Source organism: Schistocerca americana, chromosome 5 (genome assembly GCF_021461395.2).
Source record: "Schistocerca americana isolate TAMUIC-IGC-003095 chromosome 5, iqSchAmer2.1, whole genome shotgun sequence".
Taxonomy (NCBI): domain Eukaryota; kingdom Metazoa; phylum Arthropoda; class Insecta; order Orthoptera; family Acrididae; genus Schistocerca; species Schistocerca americana.
This window is the reverse complement of record NC_060123.1, coordinates 118,007,188-118,027,194: the sequence shown is the minus strand read 5'-3', so window position 1 is coordinate 118,027,194 and position 20,007 is coordinate 118,007,188. Positions and strand designations below refer to the sequence as shown.

At 39.9% G+C, this 20,007-nt stretch overlaps 1 non-coding gene across 1 annotated transcript; it reads left to right on the top strand.

The window, feature by feature from the left end:
• The first annotated feature begins 2,142 nt into the window (after positions 1–2,142).
• Positions 2,143–2,217, top strand: Trnat-cgu. The gene has a single exon. It is a non-coding gene; the product is annotated as a tRNA-Thr (tRNA).
• Positions 2,218–20,007: the final 17,790 nt, after the last annotated feature.

Sequence of the window (20,007 nt, the reverse complement as noted above, 5' to 3'; positions counted from 1 at the left end):
AAAACTGATCTGTCATTAATTTGCACATTTTAAACTTTCACCTTGATTTTAATACGTTAGGCATCGAACACTAATGCCTCACTTCGTTCTTCGTAATTCAAACCTGTTTGATCAAACCTTCACATGATGGTGTATTATTTCCTCATACTTCCTCCAAATCTGCGTGGATATTAACTTAACTGTAGAATAGCGTTTACATCCGTGTAGATCCTCAGGACATACTCTGAAAGCAGAACATATAATCTGATAGTATATCATGCTGATCCTGACTCATTCTACAAATAAATTCGCTATTGAACTTTGAGATGTCTCCGACTTCAGTTGCAGGTACTAGTCTTGGCTGCCTATATCTATGGACAGCGACGTCACAAACCTAGACTGCAGTAATTCCCCCTCCCCCCTCCTGCCCACCGTCGGCTTACAAAGATATCACCATCATCAGGTAACAAGATACAACCCCTGGCCTACTGCATTTCCCCTCCACCCTCCTCTATCCATTCCTCTCCTCTGTCCATCCAACGTCAATATGGTACTTAAACGAAACACTGAATCACAGTGAAATATTTCAGCTGAAATTAAAATGGAATCACATTGCAGCCCCAAAGCAGCCATCTGCGCCATGATCAATAGTACAGCACGAGTCAGATTAAATTGCCCCATATAGAAAGATATTTATTCGTGTAATTATGTAAAAGGTGTGTCATGCAGTATGTCCACATCAAAACTACTTGAGCTAATTACAACAAACAGACACACAGCTACATAGAATTCATATCAGTAGCGCCAGTAAGTCACCCTTACGCATTCTTATAAGTACTAAAGAAAATTTAATGTGGATAACTTGAGGGCCCATTCTGCTTGTGAAGTGTGCTACAACAGTGAAACATCGGTTACGAACGAGTATTTCTTAAATTATAGTTTTTATCATAACTGCCATGTGTGTTTTGTGTTCAAAATTTGAAGAAATACTTTGCTGCAAAATGTAAAATTTAGTTCGTGTTCAGAGATCAGTAACTGTGCACTCATACTATAATAAGCAACGTGTGAGAGTGTATGTGTATCTTTGTACGACAGGTCGTTACTTATTTTGATACATGATTTTGTTTTGGTATCAAAGACTGTATTCGTGAAGCGCTGAATTTCATCTGCGTCTCGTTGCGAAATCGTCTTTGGCCATTACCCATCTTCGTATTGTTCCAGCATAGTTTTCATCGTGTTGTGATGAAAAACAGAAAAAGCTTTCCTTGTGTATTTCAGTGTATGTAGTTTAAAAGCAATATTACAACAGCAACTCATCAAACTATCTTTCACTTATTCTAAATTTTGTTTAGATGGGTGGTTTATTTTTGGCTACACTGTATTGATGCATGTATGTGTGTGTGTGTGTGTGTGTGTGTGTGTGTGTGTGTGTGTGTGAGTGTGTGTGTGCGTGTGTGTCTGTGCGCGTGTTTGGGAAATAACTACGTGACACTGGACGTAAACATTGTATTTTCAATGTTGCTGAAGTATTTTGCAGATATTTTACATGTGGAAAGAACATAGAAACACTAGGAAAGCATGACAGAACAGTTTAGAAGCGTAAAATATCTACTCTGTGTGATATAACATTGTGACACTTGACATAGACGGTTAAATCTTTTCTACTGCTGATATGTTTTTGCAGACATGTATACTTCGCAAAAACATGTTCACATTTGACAACATCACAGAACAATTTAGAAACAGAATGAGATTTTCACTCTGCAGCGGAGTGTGCGCTGATGTGAAACTTCCTGGCAGATTAAAACTGTGTGCCCGACCGAGACTCGTACTCGGGACCTTTGCCTTTCGCGGGCAAGTACTCTACCAACTGAGCTACCGAAGCACGACTCACGCCCGGTGCTCACAGGTCCCGAGTTCGAGTCTCGGTCGGGCACAAAGTTTTAATCTGCCAGGAAGTTTCATATCAGCGCACACTCCGCTGCAGAGTGAAAATCTCATTCTGGAAACATCCCCCAGGCTGTGGCTAAGCCATGTCTCCGCAGTATCCTTTCTTTCAGGAGTGCTAGTTCTGCAAGTTTTGCAGGAGAACTTCTGTAAAGTTTGGAAGGTAGGAGACGAGATACTGGCAGAAGTAAAGCTGTGAGCACCGGGCGTGAGTCGTGCTTCGGTAGCTCAGTTGGTAGAGCACTTGCCCGCGTAAGGCAAAGGTCCCGAGTTCGAGTCTCGGTCGGGCACACAGTTTTAATTTGCCAGGAAGTTTCATATCAGCACACACTCCGCTGCAGAGTGAAAATCTCATTCTGGAAATATCCCCCAGGCTGTGGCTAAGCCATGTCTCCGCAGTATCCTTTCTTTCAGGAGTGCTAGTTCTGCAAGTCTCGCAGGAGAACTTCTGTAAAGTTTGGAAGGTAGGAGACGAGATACTAGCAGAAGTAAAGCTGTGAGCACCGCGCCTGAGTCGTGCTTCGGTAGCTCAGTTGGTAGAGCACTTGCCTGCGAAAGGCAAAGGTCCCGAGTTCGAGTCTCGGTCGGGCACACAGTTTTAATCTGCCAGGAAGTTTAATTTAGAAACAGTAAATAATGAATATGAGGCTATGCTATTCCTTAGACAATATATGGATTCTGAACTGTGCTTGTTCAATAGCGCTGTTCAATTAGTAAGTTCACTACACAAACATTGGTTCTCTCTCTCTCTCTCTCTCTCTCCCCCTCCCTCCCTCTCTTTTTCTCCGTCTGTGTGTGTGTTTCCTGACATTTTTAAAATGTGGAAGTACTACAAAATAGTATAGTTACATTATTTTTAGGACAAATACTTACTTACAGGGTCCAAAAATAATTCAGTTCATTCAGACACTTTTGAACACAAAGAAAAAGGTTGCTCTTCTGCTACTTTGAAAATTCATTTTAATGACTGCTAAAATGCTTCTTCTTGGTTAAGTGTTTCGTTTTAGTGCTACACTGATATTAGCTGGACTGGGATAGAGGGGTAGTGGAGGTCATGGAGATGGGGAAGGGAGAAGGTTGGGAAGGTCAGGGTGCAGGAAAGCGTGGCTTATTACATGACGATGGCAATGACATCATTGGGGGGACGTGGGGCTATCGTCTTCTTGGACTTTATATCTTTGCCCCTGCAGATAGATAACCCTTACTGTCGACTGCACTTGAAGTCAGTGGTACCTGTTTTGCACTAAAGCGTAAAGTGAAATGGAAAAGGCACAGAAATGTCTTCACTCTACAAAGAAGATCGCTTTGCAAGTGTGTGGCACACGTATGCAATACGTAGGAGGTATGGAACCTCTAAAAAGAAAGACTGCGGCAAACTGAATTACTTCCTAATTTCATCTAGAATGGATTGCTGGAACGTCATTGACGTGACGCACAATCGGCAATGTTTTTATATGACTTTCCGAAAGGCTTGGATAAGGGAAAACAAGCGGATGTAGTACCTATTGACTTCAGAAAGCGTTAGACTAATACCGCTATGGCTGTAACCGAAACTTGATGGTTCAAATGGCCCTGAGCCCTATGGGACTTAACTTCTGAGGTCATCAGTCCCCTGGAACTTACAACTACTTAAACCTAACCAACCTAAGGACATCACACACATCTTTGCCCGAGGCAGGATTCGAACCTACGACCTTAGCGGTTGCGCGGTTCCTGACTGTAGCACCTACAACCGCTCGTCCACCCCGGCCGGCCCGAAACTTGATGACAGTTGTTTCTTCTGTCTTCACATTGATGGATGTGCACCGCCATGAATGGCTCCTGTGTACAGTTTTATCCATGTCAGAGGCATGGAGTATGATACCAAATTTATGAATGGACTCAAGTGTTCCTTGTAATGTAGAGGTAAAATTTTGTCGTTGTTGTAGAATCATTGACAAATGATTTTGAATCTGCAGGCTGTAGGTTACTGTGTTGGTGACATAGTTGTTCATGTTGTATATCAATGATCTGACCGAGATAATTAATAGTAACGTCTGAATATTCGAAAAGGGAAACCAGTACTATATAGAAAAATGTTGCAAGAATTATCGCCACTGCTTGGCAAGATTTGAAAATGGTCCAAATATTGGCAATTTCCTCTACTTGTTCGCTGTGAAAATGTGACCAGTCTACAAATAAGTTCGCTCTCAAAGAGTGTGGCACACGTACGCAATAGCTAGGGAATGTGTACCGTTACAAAGAAGTTACAAACAGAAATGACATGTTTTATGTCGAACTTGTATTTCTGTTGTGAAAACATGTCAACCTGAACGCAGTTCCTTTTTTATTTTCTTTTTTATGCGAAAAGTTCTATTACCATCCACAGTAACGAAAAGATAGAAAGAAAAAAAAATCAACGGAATCGGTGGAGCCTGTCTTAACTGATAATCTTTCACAACTGAATAACTTTTCATACATTAAGCAGTTAACTTTTGTTATTATAGCCTGCCGTACGGAAGTGACTCATGTGTTTTATACGGAGAAATAGAATATCATGACCAAGACTCAGAGTTGAAACGTATGATTCCACTAAAGGTAGTTGTAAATTACATAGTACGTGTAATTTATATAATTTAATGAATTGTAATGTAACCAACATGGATGAAAAGCGGGGAAAGTGCATTGGACTATTACAGACAATGGATGCAAGGAGACCTTGTAAGTAGGCTGTTTATGTTTTCTCTATGTAAGTAGGCTGTTTATGTTTTCTTATTGGCAACGTTATGTAGCGCTCAATGTGAAAATCACTGGCTGTGCTGTGTGCAGTCTGTGGCTGCTTTGCATTGTTGTAATACTCGCCATTGTAGTGTTAGGCAGCTGGCTGTGAACAGCGCATAGCATTGCGCAGTTGGAGGTGAGCCGCCAGCAGTGGTGGATGTGGGGAGAGAGATGGCGGAGTTTGGAAATTTGTCATGAACTGCTATATTTATATATGATGATATCAAGGTAAGTACATTGTTTGTTCTCTTAAAAAAAAAAAAAAAAAAAAAAAAAAAAAAAAAAAAAGAAAAGAAAAGGTAGGCCTTTATCCTCGCCATTCACATTCCTTTAGAGACAATATTGCAAATGCGACACCCTCATTACTTCCATTAACCTTGCTATTGACATTCCTTTGTAGAAAGCATCGCAAATATTACACGCTCATTACCTGAAAACATATGATTACTAGTACTTTATGATATTTACTGAAATGCCTAATGAAATGACGAGAAATATTTTTACATCTGCACACCTGATTACGACAAGCGTCTTTCTACGAGAGTTGAGAGAATTTCTACTAACTTATGAAATGTCACATGACTATTGAATGATATTTTTATGCTTTGGTTTGCGTAATTGCTTATTTCATTTGATACCTGTTTTCCAGCTGTGTTACAGCATTAGTTTTATAAAATAAACTTAGATGCATTTGCTAATGTGAACACTTTCTGTCAACAGATCTATTAAATGATAATTTTGTAATCCACATTCTTTAAAAAAAAGGAGCACTTGGAAAGGAAAGAACAATAAGAAGGGACTAGTAACAGTAACTGGACACATAATTTTCTTTTCAAGTTCATGGTAATATTTTTTTTATAATAAGTTGTTGTGGTGCACCACTTTAATTTACATAGACATTAAGATGTGAATATACACTTCCCTCATCTGAATTGTTGTTTTTACTGTAATATCTTTTCTGCTTGAGCTTTGTCATGTATAGATATAAGTTTTATATTTTTTATATTTGGTGCTGCTGTTTGCCAGGCATAGTGCTACTGAATTTTAAATTGTGTTACTCTGTTAAGCTAGTTTTACTACTGACTTATTTTTCTTGCTACTGTACATTGGCTCATATTAGTTGTAATGTTGCATTGCTTGGTAATTTATATTTACTGTAGCTTGCTTTGCAATTTTCCATTTTTTTTGCATTGCTGTTTGTGTTAATTTGTTATGTGCTGCTACATTGCCTCGTCCCTTAGTTTAGCATCTGAGCTCAGTAGATTTAAGTTAGCTTAAGAGGAGTAGACTATATAAGAAACTAACTATTATAAATTTATAAGAAATGCATTGAGAAGCTATCAGAAAATGGTCTGGCAAAATAAAAAGGATACTGTACAGTGGAGAAAAACTATTATTGACAGAGGATGTGAAAAGAATACAGAAAGCAGGGAGAAAAACTATTTTTGACAGAGGATGTGAACAAAATACAGAAGGCAGGCTTAGATTGGACTTTTGGGAATAATGATGAATGAAGGGAGATCTCCAAGAAGCAAAGAAAGTTTTGTTTGCAAAATCCTGCAATGAAACAAACCCTGTCCTATCCTATTGGTGTTATCCCACTATGTGTTTGTGTACCCTTGTGTATTTGTTTTCTTCCTGTCTCTGTGTAGTTTCATAGAATTTTTTCTTCTTTTAATATTAAGCTACATTCACTATGATGAGGAATACTGTTATCCTCGAATATAATTGGCATTAATAATGTGTTATTTACTTTGTAAAGATGTTAGACATTATTAATTCTGTTCTGTTTAATGCTCATGTGTGAAGTTGATGTTTCAAATGTTATTGTGATCTTTTATGTATGTACTCATGTCATAATTCCACTGATGTATATGTTAGTTCGATTCTTTTGTAAAGCCAGTTTTACTACAAGTGTTATCTGTATTGTTATGTTCTTTAATGATGTATTTTGTACCTTTGTTATTGTATTCTTATGTTATAAAATTGTAATTGTCACCATTCATCATATTATTAACTTGTAAGTTACATTTCACTGCACACGTTTCTGTTGGTCGTAGTATATGGACAATATGTGAAAAGTAGGGACTGTTAGTGTTTGCACGTGTGTTACCGATTCAGCAAGGGACTGGATAACAGCATTGCTGGTTCTAAGGACAATTCCAAAAACTTTGTGAGTGCACAAGTGGTGGTTTATGGACTTGCTATATTATCCACAAGACTCTTCAATGGCGATTGTGCACCTGCACAGTCACAACAGATGGCTGCTGGCTATACCTTCAAGGACTACAGTGGGTCTACATCTTTGATGATCCATCAATACCATTATTTCAACAAGGACTGCAGTGGGTCTGCACCTCTGGTGGCCCACCAATACCGTAATCTCTACCAGGACTACAGTGGGTCTGCTCTGTGATGACCTACCTACCAATATTCTTCAAAACTTCGAATGACTATGCTGTGGGTTTGCTCTGTTGTGACCCATTACTTGTCTGCATGTCGTGAGTCAGCACTGTCTTTCCGTTGGAAGGACAACACTACTTCTTCAAGACAGCATGGAAATCCACTACTTCCGTGTGCATTTTCTTCTACTGCTCAGACTTTGAGAAAAACACTACTATTTTACCGTAATGAACGATCAGGACTGTCTTTGTGAACTGTGAGAAAATTTGAGCTTTTGACCAACATTGTATCAATAAGTGTGTGCATTTTATATCTTTGTTACTGTAATTGTGAAAATTTTTTGTCAAATCTGTATTGGCCAGTGCCCAACACCATTTGTAAAAATTTTTTGTGGGGAGCATGGGGGCTATGTAAGTAGGCTGTTTATGTTTTCTCTATGTAAGTAGGCTGTTTATGTTTTCTTATTGGCAACGTTATGTAGCGCTCAATATGAAAATCACTGGCTGTGCTGTGTGCAGTCTGTGGCTGCTTTGCATTGTTGTAATACTCGCCATTGTAGTGTTAGGCAGCTGGCTGTGAACAGCGCGTAGCGTTGCGCAGTTGGAGGTGAGCCGCCAGCAGTGGTGGATGTGGGAAGAGAGATGGCGGAGTTTGGAAATTTGTCATGAACTGCTATATTTATATATGATGATATCAAGGTAAATACATTGTTTGTTCTCTATTAATATCTTTCATTTGCTAACTATCCCTATCAGTGATTAGTGCCTTCCTTAGTTTGAATCTTTTATTTAGCTCGCAGTAGTGGCGCTCGCTGTATTGCAGTAGCTTGAGCAGCGAAGATTTTTGTGAGGTAAGTGATTTGTGAAAGGTATAGTTTAATGTTAGTCAGGGCCATTCTTTTGTAGGGAATTTTGAAAGTCAGATTGCGTTGCGCTAACAAAATATTGTGTGTCAGTTTAAGCACAGTCATGTATAATTGTTCAAAAGGGGACGTTTCAACCTGAAATTAAAACAGTTTCAAGAAAAGTGGTCTTACAAATAGAGAAGAGAAGGATATCTTATTAAGAGTTGCGTTACTTAGAATGGAATTTGAAAAAGTATAGTAACTTTCGTGCTGGCCAATTATTAATGCTCACGTTTTACTTACAGTGACCGTCCTACTTCTGTCAAATCAATCACTTCATTACCGCCTCGTTTCCTCTCTTGCCGGCAAGAGACGGGGCGGCAGCATTGCAGCACTATAAGACATCAAAGGTGAATGCGTTGATCAATGATTCACAAAAGTGTCCAATAAAGCACGTCGCTTAGAGAGAGTGAATAGGTTATCGATTTTGTAGCCGGCACGACCATTATTATAACTAGATGTGGACTGAAAGACGTTATCGCTCCGAAATGTTCATCGTCACGCTGCGCTGCTACTTCGATGTGAGATATAGCCTACGTCTTAAATGGACTTTTCAAGCATTACGTCTTTCTTCACCGTTACCTGTAGAGTGTAAAAGAAACGTTGGATTCGTGCTTACGATATACGAACCACATTTTAAACTGTACCGAGGTGTTCTCCGCTGGAAATCAGATCTGTTGCTGTTGTGGCCTTCTGTCGAAAGACTGATTTCTTCTCGCTCTCGTTCCTAATCTATCTTATGCGAGCCCTCTCATTTCTATTTAGCTACTGCAACCTACATCGACGAGTATTTGAGTCTGTTTATTCACTTGCACTTGCCCCCCCCCCCCCCCCCCCCCCCCGCACATTTCCCTATATTACATATTTGATTATTTCTTGATATTTAAGAGTGAGTCCTAACAACGTATACCTTCTATTACTAATGTCTGACGCATATTCGTCTTTTCCTTAATTGAATCTAGTACCTTCTCATTAGTTATTTCGGCTATCCATCTAATACTAAGCACTGTTTCGAAGCACAACATTTCAAATACTTCCATTCTTTTCATGTCCAAACTGCTTATCACTCACATGTCTCTTCCGTACAAGGATACACGCCAGACACACAGCTTCCGAAAATCGATAATAACATTTATGTGTCAGTTAGATGTTAATAAACGTTTCTGAAGTGGTGCTCTTCTTGCTATATCCTATCTGAATTTTATGTCTCCTCTGCTTCGGCCATAGTTATTTTGCTGCACAAATAACGTAATTCATGTACAACTTTTAGTGTCTGACTAAGTAATCTAATATCTCAGCACCGCCTAGTTTAATCCCGTTAGAAGACGATCATCCATCACAGAGGAAATTCTGACGTTGCGATTGCAAAAGGAAACAAGACCAAAAAAGATTTATAATACGTTCCCAGGATTTCTTGATCTGGAAAACACGTTCGACAATGTAAAATGGTGGATGACGTTTGCCATGGGGAAGATGGGTAATAAACAAACTGTAAAAAAACTAAGACGAACAATAGGTGTGGAAGACCACGAACGAGGTGCTCTGTTTAAAAATGGTGTAAGACGTGAATGTAGTCTTTCACTCCTACTTTTCACTCTCTACCTCGAAGAGGTAATTACCGTAAATGAAGAAAGGGTCAAGATTGCGATGAAATTCCTGAATGAAAGGATATCAAAGATAAGAGTGAAAGCAGAGAAGAATTATAGTGTCTGTAGAAAAGAATGAACAGTCTTCTGAATACAGTATGTGGATCGAGAGTAAATGAAAGAAAGACGAATGGAATAACAAATAGCAGAAATGAGAACAGGACAAATTGAATGTGAGGATTGGGGATCGCGAAGTAGATGAATTTAAGAATTCTCCATTCTGGGCATCAGATAACCAAAGATGGACAGAACAAGAAGGACATAAAAAGCAAACTATCACTGACTAAAAGGGCATTTCTGGTGAAGAAAAGTCAACTAGTATTAAACATAGGTCATAACTTGACTAGGAAATATCTGAGAGTGTGCGTTTGGAGCACAGCATTGTATTGTAGTGAAATAGGGACTGTGGAAAAACCGTAACAGAAGAGAGTCGAAATATTTGGGATGTGGGTCTACAGAAAAATGTTAAAAACTGGGTGGACTGATAAGGTAAGGAATGACGAGGTTCTGTGCAGAATAGGAGAGGAAATGAATATGTTGAAAACAGTGAAAAGAAGAAGGGACATGGCGGCAGGCTATATGTTAGGACATCAAGCAATTACTTTTGTTTTATTAGAGGGAGCTGAAGAGGGTAAAAACTATAGATTAAGAAAGGAATCAGCAAATAATTGAGGCCGTAGATTGCAGTAGGTAATTTCAGATGAAATCGGGGAACTGGACAGGAGTTCGTGGCGGGCGGCATCCAAACAAGTCAGAAGACTGACGGGTAAACGTCCATTTTCCGGAAATATTCTGATCGTAGACCTTCTAAGCTGGCAGACCTACTTGGCTTTCAGCAAAGAGCTATGCCGGAGAATGAAGACACTTTATCCGATATTAAACCTGGAGACTCCCTATCCCCAATTTGAGGCATGACGCTGTATCTGGAGTTGGTTCGTCTTGTGATGAAATACCAGTCCTTAGTGTGGGGAAAGACACCCGGCTAACACTTATGATGCATGCAGAGCCTCCAAGGCAGATCGCTAAGACTGGCAATGCACCTTCCAAGCGTTTTCTCATCGCGTGACTTGCATGAGCTCACCGGCATACCTAAGGTTAATGAGAGGTTCCGATAGACTGCGCATCTATCTTACGAAAAGACGCAGTAGTCCGAAGACCGGCTAGTTGCAAACCCAGTAAACCAGCCCACACGGGCTGGCTACCACTTGTCGTCGGAACTACTTCGCCTACAACGCACTGGCATAACAAGATTGGAATAAATCCTGGAACAGCAAAACCACATGCAGAACACTTGAGACATACCCAAAGATAATTCAAACCAGTAGACACAAAAGCAGGAACTGCAGTGATAACGCAAAAGCATTTGGCCTGCACAACATAGAGGCAGTAAAGTACTTCCCAATAACGTCAGAGCGGCAGCTCTCTGTAAAACAGCTTAGAGTTTCAATGCCATTAAATCGAAATAGCCAACCAGATTTCTCAACTCCGTTCTAAGCAACGCAACTGTTTTGGTAATAGGGCAAAGACGTAGCTTCTAAGCAGATTCTTTGAAAGTATTTAGCTCTCCGAATCACAGATCTGTATTTTAATGCCATATCAGATTTTCCAATTTAATTTCTCAACTCCTTATTAACCTATAACCCTATTTTTGCTAAGAAGATTCAGTGAGTTTCCTACGGCAAGGATGGGCAAGCACCACATCATTTTCGTCCAGTAGCACTGGCAATTGTATAATGCCCGACTGGTATTTGTGCCAATTTTCCATTTCAGGAAGGAAGATCACCCTAGGAAATCAAAGCTGTGCATGTTTATACTAATCTTAATCACAACTGATGGTCTGCACAATATGTAACTATAACCATCTGTCTCAAATATGTATGATCGTTCATTTGAATGAATGGAGCTGTAATGAGAAACTCATGCAACCAAGCAAATTCAGGTGGAAGCTCTTCGCTGTAGCAGCCTCGAAAGGCAGTTGAAGGTAACCTTCCAACCCAGCTGTAGCATCGACAGTCTGTCGAGACACCGCGTAGCACAGTAGACTATGCTTCCCAAGCTGTGTCGCCTTGCAGTTGGTCCTTAGGAATACCAGCGTAGAGACCCCATTTTCTAAATTTCAGCAATAGAACGAAGTAGAAAGTTTTATGCCAAAAGTTTCAGGCACTGTCTCTCCAGTGAGAAGACAGGACGGCATGCCAGCACTTACCGTCAAACTCATCTGGATGATTGGTTGAAGTGGCCCTACCAAGTTTTTTCGCTCTGTGCACGCAGAGGCAAGACAGGTTCGGATTTTAAAATGGTCCATCTAAATGCTGTTTCAGGCGTACGCTCCATCTGTTAAACAAAAGTTTATTATGCTGCTACATAGTTCACAAAACTAAACCACAACGTGCATACCAGCATACTTTTCCTTCTCTTGTACTATCTAGTCTCATACACCCTTCTTGAAAAGAAATTAAATGAAATTTTTATTGAAGTGTAATCCCCCATTTTTCGTTCAGGAAACCACTGATTAAATTTAAGTTGTGCAGTACACTCTTCAGAACACAGACTATAGCTAATACTCAATTACTATTCATGAAAGTGCATAGCATTTGAATCTCACTGCCAGATTACGTGAAGCACGATAATTGTCTTTTAGTTAGCTGTGAGCTACGGTAATTCCATGGTACAAGGCTGAAGGCGGTAGAATCATAAAACAAAACTGCGATAGAGCACTTTTATCTGGAGATGCTTGGCAGGATATTTTAATATAGTCATTTCTATGTCGTGGAGATTATAGCGTTGAGGTCCAGCGTTATATTAGGATTGTGTCTTGACCAATTTTTTGTTTTGTTTTCGGTGAGTTAGTAATTTTAACAGTGTATAATATTTTCATGATCGGCTTCCATTTCATGTAGAATCTTTTAAATTTCGTCACATTAGCCATTCTTTATTTCACAACGGTTCAAAGACGGAGATTCAACTGGGAATAAATGATTTCTACAGTGAACAGCGAATATGATACCCTTAAAAAAAAGTAAATAAAAAATGCGTATTTCTAAGATAGCGCGTATTTTTTGTCAGTTATGGAGGGATAGTATGTTTATAATTCGTCTAATATTTATCGGTTGGTGCTCTAAGTAGTGTCATATGCGTATGTTATACAAGATAGCAGGTGCAGAAGTTTCTGAAATGGGTCGTGAGCGAAACGCTAGCACGCCGCCTAACGTACATGAAAGCAAGGAAGAAGAGGTTTCGGAAAGCAGGGATGTTCGTTTGGCGCAAATAGCCACTGACTGCGATGGTCAGATCAATTCCCAAGGACTGCAGGTTAAACGTAGGACGAGAACCTTCCACAACAGCTAGACAGGTATTGTTCGAGGCCCATCAAAATACTAAGACACCCTATCTAACGACATTATTATTCACTTTTGATAACCCATCCCTTTCGTTATTCCATTCTTAATTCATGATTGGTTATCCTCTAGCTTGGTTATACAGAATGCAAACTTTCTACAGAGCAAGCAAATCATCATAAGATATCTTCGGATAACATTCTTTTACAGCAGTTTTAATTATCTTGTGTAATTTTTGCTAGATGAAGGGTTGACAACACTTTTAATGCCATAGCAGTTTTTTATTGTTTCTTGCTTCGTTTTCACGAACGTAATACATATAATTTGGGCTACTCTTTACACTGAAGACATGTATACGTCATGGACGATGTAGGGTACATATACGAGCCGCATGAGTTGTGGTACCAAAACTAAATGTATTGGCCTACTGATGGTTATCCCACAGTAACTTACCTACATTAAATAAATGTTGAACTCCCGTTGTCTGAATGTTGATGCCACAATTACGACACATTGCCTAACGATCTGCTGTTATCAATTACGTGTCATGTTATAACACGAGTTAGTACTAGTCCTGTGGTTTCTCGCCTGTATTCTCCTATGCTTTCGTATTTGTTTACATTCCAAGTGGAGTGCAATTCAACTTCGTACACAAAAATGGTTCAAGTGGCTCTGAGCACAATGGGACTCAACATCTGTGGTCATCAGTCCCCTAGAACTTAGAACTACTTAAACCTAACTAACCTAAGGACATCACACATATCCATGCCCGAGGCAGGATTCGAACCTACCAGCGTAGCGGTCACGCGGCTCCAGACTGAAGCGCCTAGAACCGCACGGCCACACCGGCCGGCTCTTCGTAACATGTACTTTGTGCCCATTCGTACTTCTAACACTTAAGCGCTGCCTTGCTTATGACAGTTATCAAATAAGTAGATATTTTTACGCTTCCGCTTCATTTAATTAATTAATCATGTTGTCGCATTAATTTTTCAGTTCTGCTAAGAGAAAACTTAATTTATTAGTGCCATATGGCAGAGCTTATCCTCTTGTAAGCCTTGATGCATGGCATTGGTCAGTCTTCCACCTGCCTCAGCATTGTCACTTCTTCGTTTACTGCAGCTCGTATAATAAGTGAAATATCGGGTTTACATAGTAACAGCTCCTAGAGTGGAACAAGTATCTCGATCTGCCGGGTCCTTAAACGCCACTGACTCATTCGTCGCACCGGAACAGACAATGTGGTCAATATGATCTCGGCGGCCACGTATGTTCTAATCTGCCTCATTCGGTCTTTGTGCGTTAGATATGACGAGATATTATTCTGTGTAACAATTATGATCTCAGAATAAATATTTTTTGTTGAGTATTTCTGAACTGTAATACTGCTGTTGTGATTTATATATTTTTTAGGGTAACTCACGTAATTGTTCCGCTGCATTGTGGAAAGAAAAACAATATTGACGATACAAATTATGTCGACGTGTCCCGCCGTTGGCTAATTGTACCGTAATCGGTATATTTTGTTTTGTTACATATTGTGTGATGGAACTAATAGAATAAGCATTTAAACCTCTGCACTTCTTAATCTAATTTTCTATTTTGCAGCTCTGAAGTTGACTTTGCTATAAGCCTGAACTGGCAGTTAAATAAAATAAACTTACAATTTTGAATATCAAGTGTTTTCCTGATTCGACAGCTTGGTGGAACCTTTTTACTATTATTTTTAGATTATATTAACACCCGCTACATAACAACATTCATTCACAGGTGATAATTCTCCTGCCGATAGGTGGTTATATCTTGTAGCAAACAATCCGCAACCATTGATGGAGAAGTTCATTGATCAACATCTGGCACAGGTTAACATACAACATAGTGATAGTCCATGGAATGCAAAAGTCACCAATATTAAAAAAAAAAAACACTAGAGGGTACTAAGAAGTACAAGTAGTGTAGTGATTAATGAAACTGGTATGCAAAAACTATGACATACCGTTTCCTATCCCCAGTATTAGTAAGACATTAGGGAATGTAGGCTATGGTTTTGAGAATGGATGTAAGAAGCGGATATCACCGGCTGGGTATAGATCCAGAAGAAAAGCCGAAACCAGCCTTTGCAATACCACTAGGTCTTTATCGGTATCACCAATGACACGTGCTCTCAAAAACGCACCACATACATTTCGGGGGACTGTTTGATGGAGAAATTCATTGCTTAAAATCCAAGTAAGGTATGCATCACTTGCATCACACCATTGTATTTTTGAAAGATATGCGATAATATGCAAAATTGTGGAAGAAGTGTTTGAATGGGTATGAACAGCTCGTCTATCGCTCTGCCCAGATAAATGTCAGTTTGTACAGAGAGAAGTAAAATATCTGGGACATGGGATTAATGTACAACGTTTGAAAACCGATCCTTGGGTAATACCAGCATTCCATTACTTCACAATACCACAAATAACGAAACAAGGTCGTTCAGTCCAGCGCGTATGCAATGATTATGGAAAACTCATGACGAAGTTCGCAAGTAATGAGTATAGAAAACTAGTGAATAATATTGCAAAAAACATGTCGGGCTATTAAACCAGTTAGCAAGAAAAATGTAAAATCTGAATGGACAACAGAATGCCAAACAGCAACTGAGGAACTGAAACAATTGTGATATCAATTCCAATAATGATTTTCCCAGATTTATAAAGAGGATTAATCCTTTCTTGTGATGCCAACTGTTGTTGAGTTTCGTGTATTCTCAGTCAAAATTTGGATGGTAAAGGTATACAGTAATTTATGCATCTACACAGTCACAGTTAATGAAGCGGAGCATAATGAATCCAGGACAGAAAAGGAATGCTAGCCGTCATTTAAGGAGCTATATATATCTGATGACCATACCTCTAAAGTAGTAACAGGCCACACATTGCTAAGATGGTTGTTAGCATTACAGTATCCTCCTAGTCGATTTAAAAGAGGTTTACTCAAACTGAATGAATCTGATTATAAGGAAACACATTAATCCAGGGAAGAAGCATACAAATGTGGGCAAGCTGAGCAGAGATATTGAACTACTGTCAACACTAGTGTGGCTCCGTGGCAAAGGGCACGAGCAGCTGACATAGATCGGCACGTATTCTGACTAAAGTAAACAGTTTTCCTCAAACAATCTCAAGACATATTTTCTATGTATGATGGCACTCTACATGAAGTTCTTACAAATACCAAAATTGTTTCAGATTTTATACAAAGAAAGATTAAAAAAACATAAAGTGTCTCTACCTATTTCACGGAAACTATTCGGTCAATAAAACGGAATTTCTTTGTGTAGGATAAGTCAGGGTGATATGATGAATTGGGTGAAATGGTGAATTGCTTTAATTCTTTACTGGTTGAACGGATGTCTCTGTATGTCTGTATGCCAACAGTCTCTGATCATCTGTGCACTGTGCACGATGCAAAATAAATTTTGTATGCTGCATGCATTTGTAGATGTTACTTCAGGTAGTGTATTCCGCGGGGTATTTTTATATATTCTGCCTTCTTACACTGCTTATGTACTACATAACCCAGAAATAGTTGCGTCTAGTGTTTTGAACTTCTTTCCGTGCTATTCACCGTTTCACCCATAGCACATGGGAGAAATGGTGAACTCGGGCAGGGCTGTTACGGTGAATGGCTTTTCTTATGTGTAAAGTGTAAAGCCTTTATTTAGGTACATCCCAACCAGGGTTTTTGACAAGTCACCAAATTTTTGCTTTTCCTATCCTATGCGAGAGTTATATTCTGTTTTATCCGACGTCTCAATACAATCGTTAATTTAAAAGTTTGTTTTTATATTTTTTGTGAGTACAGTTTGGTTTGTCAGTGATTGAAAAAATAAATTTTCTGACTACCGCCATTGTTCCAGGCAAAGATGCCTACATTTTACAAAAGGCAAAAAGGATCCAGCTGTGCTGATTGGACAGAGGAACAACTTAACGATGCCGTAAAAGCGGTGCAAAATGGAATGAGCCTGAATAGAGCCTCAAAGGAGTTTCACATTCCATCGTCAACGCTGAAGAGACGATTAGAAAACGGGTGCTTTACGACAAAACCTTGGCCGCCTTTAGTAACACAACAATGTGAGAAAAAATTGGTAAAACATATCATAGAATTACAAAACTTCGGATTTGCACTGACAACGACAGAAGTACGTACCATGGCATATAAACTGTCTGAGAAATATAACCACCACCACGAATTTAACCGAGAAAAGGAAATGGCTGGAATGGACTGGCTACATTTATTCTTAAAAAGAAATCCAGAACTCTCAATCCACAAATCTGAAGGAGTTTCACATGCACGGTCGACGGGTTTAAATACTAAAAACGTTTCAGACTATTTTTATTGCTGCAGAACATCTTGGTAGAGCATAACCTCCTTGATAAGCCGGGAAATATATTCAATGTAGATGCGTCCGGACTTCAGCTGTATAATATACCAGGTTAAGTGTTGACAGCAAAGGGGTCTAAGAGCGTTCCAGCGATAACATCCGGTGAAAAGCGTGAAACCGTATCTGTAATCGCTTGCTCCAATGGAGATGGCATGTTTTTACCCCTAGCTTGTGTTTTGAAGGGAAAAAATGAAAAGGCCGAGTACAAGGACGGTGTGCCGCCGGGTTCCACGAATTTCATGTCACAATAATCGGCGTACGTAACAACTGATATTTTTCTTCTGTGGCTAAGGAACCATTTTGCACCGAGGAAGGCTGAGGGAACAGTCGTGCTTATTTTGGACGGACATAGCTCTCACTCCAGCAGCGTGGATACGTTAGAGTTTGCTGAATAGAGGAACATAATTTTACTCTGTCTACCCAGCCACATCACACACTGTCTGCAGCCGCTAGACAGAGCATTTTTTAAAGCTCTGAAATCCTGTTATTACAATGCTTGCAATTAGTACATTAAAATGAATCCAAATAGAAAAATTTCAAAACTAGTGTTCGGAGGACTGCTTACAAAGGTACAAGCAGCTACGTCAGAGAATGCAATATCGGAGTTCAGAAGCACAGGAATCATCCCGTTTAATTCTGATGTCATCCGAGAATACGCGTTTCTAACATCAGCTTCAGATAAACATCAAGAAAACAGCGAAAGACATGAAAACAGATCTACTTCACCTCGAACAAGTTGTTCGCACTGGCAGGAGATACCTAATCCCTCAGATGAAGCAACTGCAGACGTAGATAACGATGAGGGACTTGAACATACACAAGCTTCACCACATCTGGGCTGTTCCCAACTGACGGAGAATCCACAGGGAAACATGCAGTCTTCATCAGAAGCACCAGATATCACCTCGACAGTGGCAACAGAAGAACCTCAGATAACCCCTGGCGAACTCTTGGAGCATATTTCGCCGATACCTATCCTAGATAAAGTTGCTTCTGCAAGGAAGAAGTTCAGAGCTTTTGCTGAGGTTTTGACTTTCCAGAAAACATCGACAACCTGCGAAACAGAAAACGACAAATGAGTCAGTGAAGAGTAGAGCAAATGCTAAAAAGAGGACCAAAGGAGAAGCCATAACCAAACGAAAAACCGTAACCAAAGGAAAAACCTTAACCAAAGAGACTACCTAAGGAAATCGAAAAGAAGCAGCCTAAGAAACGAAAAGCGTCTACCACTGACACTTAATCCGACTCGTCGCTAGGTATCCAATTGCAAGACGATGATGACGACTCGGATGATGAAGAGTGTTGTTGTGTAGGGTGCGGTGAACTGTACAGTTGCACTAAAAGGTATGTCGATTGGATTAAATGCATTAGCTGCCAATGTTGGCTCCATGAAGACTGTTCAAAATATGAATCTATGTGTGACGTATGAGGGAAAAAGCAGGGGAAATGAGTTAACCATTTTACCCAAAGGGCATTCTTCATTTCACGATATACGTGAGCTTCTGTAAAGTTTGGAAGGTAGGAGACGAGGTTCTGGCAGAAGTAAAGCTGTGAGTACCGGGCGTGAGTCGTGCTTCGGTAGCTCAGTTGGTAGGGCACTTGCCCGCGAAAGGCAAAGGACCCGAGTTCGAGTCTCGGTCGGGCACACAGTTTAAATCTGCCAGGAAGTTTCATATGAGCGCACACTCCGCTGCAGAGTGAAAAACTCATTCTGGAAACATCCCCGAGGCTGTGGCTAAGCCACGTCTCCGCAGTATCCTTTCTTTCGGGAGTGGTAGTTCTGCAAGTTTCGCAGGAGAGCTACTTTATTAAGATGACCTCGCCACTAAAAGTTAAACTGCAGTTGAGGGCAAGTACACCTGTTGTTCATGTTTGTAGGGATAAACAATTCATAGGAACTCTCAGTACATTACCATAAATATCATCAGCTGCAATAGTATCTAAAGAAGCATCTACAAAAAATGGTTCAAATGGCTCTGAGCACTATGCGACTTAACTTCTGAGGTCATCAGTCGCCAAGAACTCAGAACTAATTAAACCTAACTAACCTAAGGACATCACACACATCCATGCCCGAGACAGGATTCGAACCTGCGGCCGTAGCGGTCGCTCGGCTCCAAACTGAAGCGCCTAGAACCGCACGGCCACTCCGACCGGCAAGCATCTACAAAATTAAGAAAACCCGTTCCTAACGGCAACCGGGAAATACGAAATATGGCTTACACTCTCAGGCCGTAAGATAAGTAGCTATGATGAGATTTAGGATTTAGGAGAAATAAAGGAATAAGTATCAAGCGCTCTAATTCTTATATAGGAAACTCAGAGCACAGCTGGATCAGTTAATCGAAACAGTGACGCAAACGATAATATGAAGTAAAAGAGAATGGTTGGAGACAGCAGGGAAATGACTGAAAATCGTATTGTGCCGAGCAGACAGTGGAGATACATAAAATCTAAATAATACAACAGAGCAAATACTGCTAACACGGAATACCACCAGAACTACAGTCGAATACCATACTACGCAGCTCTCAAACACGCAAAAGAATGTTTTAAATAATACAGGACCTTTAAGAGAACTGACTATACAGAATTGAT